The sequence below is a fragment of the Canis aureus genome, chromosome 15, assembly GCF_053574225.1.
Source record: "Canis aureus isolate CA01 chromosome 15, VMU_Caureus_v.1.0, whole genome shotgun sequence".
NCBI classification, from domain to species: Eukaryota; Metazoa; Chordata; class Mammalia; order Carnivora; family Canidae; genus Canis; species Canis aureus.
Window position 1 is genome coordinate 46,878,141 of NC_135625.1, and position 2,809 is coordinate 46,880,949.

Below are 2,809 nucleotides of genomic sequence, written 5' to 3' on the forward strand. Positions count from 1 at the left end.
GGATGAATTTCCCACAATTAAGGCCCTGCTTGTGGGATCTGTTACGCGGCCCTGCAGATGAACACCGGCCCGCAGGAGAAAGCCATTCATGGAGGCCTCCCCAGGGCCATCGGGGCCTCAGGGCAGCAGAGAAATGAGGCACCTGCCTCGGCTCCCCCTCCTGCACGGTAGCGAAGGCATCCCTCAGAGTTGTGCCTGCTCTGGGGAGAACGAGCAGTGCATGTGGGCGCCGTGGGAAGGGCAGGCGACCATGTGGGGGCACAAGTGGGAGGGTGGGGGCCGAGCCTCAGCGTCCTAAGGCCAGGGTCAGGGAGAGGGGCAGTCGAGGCACCAGGGCTCCCAGGCCATCAGGGTATCCCCGCGGGCCCACGAAAGACGCGGAGACCTGCTATGAGCCATCCACCACCTGGACCCCCCAAAATGTCACCACCACTAAAGGCAGCAAAACGAAGTCTGAAGGACTATTCTGGAAGGAAGGAAGGAAGGAAGGAAGGAAGGAAGGAAGGAAAGAAGGAAGGAAGGAGAAGAGACATGAGCAATAACATGGTTCGTGGGATCTTTGATTTAAACATTTAAATAGTTTAAAATATTTAAAATATCTTAAATTTTAAAAAAAATAAAATATCTTAAATTATTTAGAGCAATTCCTACAAAGGAGATTACAGACATAACGGCAAAACTTTGAACACCGCTGGATCACAAATAAAAGTATCATTTTGAATTTCCTACATGTGATATTTTCATTGTGGTCGTATAGATGTTCACCTTTGTTCTCAGGATACACAGTATTTCCAAGCATCACGGGATGCCTGGGTGGCTCAGTGGTTGAGCATCTGCCTTTGGCTCAGGGCGTGATCCCAAGGTCCTGGGATCAAGTCCCACATCGGGCTCCCTCTGGGGAGCCTGCTTCTCCCTCTGCCTGTGTCTCTGCCTCTCTCTGTGTGTCTCTCACGAATAAATAAAATCTTTTTTTTTTTTTTTTTTTTAACCAAACAGCAGCTTTTACTGAGCTCCAGGTAGGGCTGGCCTGGCACAGCTAGTGCAGCTAGTGCAGCAGACTGGCCCCTCAAGGGCCAGTCTGTGGTGTGATAGGAGATGCAAAAGTGCACACATCAGAGTTGCTCTTCATTGCTCAGCTGGGTGGCTCAGATGGGAGCAAACGCCAGGGTTCTCTGGAGACCAGAACCAGCCAGTGTGGCCCCTCGGCCTATCCTCAAGGCCCAGCTGGGTCAGCCCCCAGGCCCTGAGGCAGCGCCGGCGTCCTGGGCGTGTGGAGTACTGCTGTCCCCACTGCTCCACGGGAGAAAGATGACCAGTAGCACAATCAGGATGATGAGCAGGCCAACGCCCACCACCAGCCCCAAGTAGATCCGGCAACGGACACTCTCCCAGCTCTTCTTCTGAGCCAGGTTTTTGGTTGTCTTGCTGAAGGCTGAGCTCATGTGCAGCAGTTGGTCTGAATGCAGCTCCAGCTCGGCCAGTTTCCCATCGCGCTCCAGGACCTTGTCGAAGTTGTTGAGCAAGATTTCTGTCACCTCATCCGCCTGCCACTGGCATCATTCCAACTCTTTCCCTGCCATAGCTGCAGCCGCCACCTCGCCAGCCAGCAGGGTTCCTGTGTCACTGCGCAGCCGCGGTGCCAGATACCCGGGCTAAATAAAATCTTAAAAAAAAAAAAAAAAAAAAAAACCAACAAGTGTCATAATATCTGCATCTCACTCTCAAATGGCTCAGCCAGTAAAACACATGTAGAGGAGCACACGCGTGTGCACACTGGACAGATGACACACGTCAAAATGGCAATAGCAAATCCAGGTGGAAGTTAAGATGTTCCTGTGGGTTTGCAATTTTTCCAAATAAAAGTTGGAAGAAAAGAATGCAAATAAATAGATGACATTTCTGGGGAGAGATAAGCAGGAAGGAAGAAGCCTGTGAGGAGAAAGAGAACCTGCCTGAGTCTGTGGGGTAAGGTGACGACTTCAGGGTCAAGAGCAGTGTGTATGAGGATGACTGTTTGGGGCAGGTTTATAACCAACAACGTCAGGGCCAATACCATGGGGGAGGGGCGAGCGTGGCCCCGGCCTCACGGGCCTCACAAACCTCACAAGCCTCACAGGTCTCACCGTCCCCACGGGCCTCATGGGCCTCACGGGCCTCACGGTGTTGGAAGGAAGCCAGGGCTCTGGGGCAGCGGCGGGAGATGCAAGGCAGCTGTGAACAGGACAGGAGTCCAGGGACTGGAGGCCGGAGAGCACGCCCTGGCCACCTGGGAGGAAAGCCCACAACAGGTCACACAAGCTAAGGTTGTAGACAAAGACCCCGGGCGTCCACTACTGCCTGCAAGGTCACTGAATTGAATCATCAGGTAAAATGGAATCTCCAATCAGAAGTTTCTAAAAAGCGCAGTTTATAGAAACAAGTATAAAAGAAAATAATTTGAGACACTGAAAGCAAAGAGCTCGAAAGATAAATCGGGAAACACCGAGTCTGTGCTGCCCAGGGGGTCAAGAGCCCGCGTTCCAGAAGGGAAGCCCCACACTCACCCCACACTCGCCACCCAGCGCACCAGCACCAGCGTGTCTGCAGCCCGCACGCTCCCCCAGAGTGCCCTCGTGGAGATGTCCTAGCTCCTCCCCGGGTCTGGCAGCCCTTCCTTCCTTCCAGTCTTACTGTCTGGCCCTCACTTCCCGGATCCTGGGGGGGCTAGGGGGGCTGAAGCACCCATCCCTCCAGGTGGGGGGAGCATGACCACGGGCCAGAACTCTCCCTCGCCTTGTCCCCTGACTGGGCTCCAGCCCCCCACTCCTCC

At 53.9% G+C, this 2,809-nt stretch overlaps 1 pseudogene; it reads right to left on the minus strand.

Moving 5' to 3' along the window:
• Positions 1–714: 714 nt before the first annotated feature.
• On the minus strand, positions 715–1,595 carry LOC144284659 (vesicle-associated membrane protein 5 pseudogene; annotated as a pseudogene).
• Between the last annotated feature and the right edge of the window lie 1,214 nt (positions 1,596–2,809).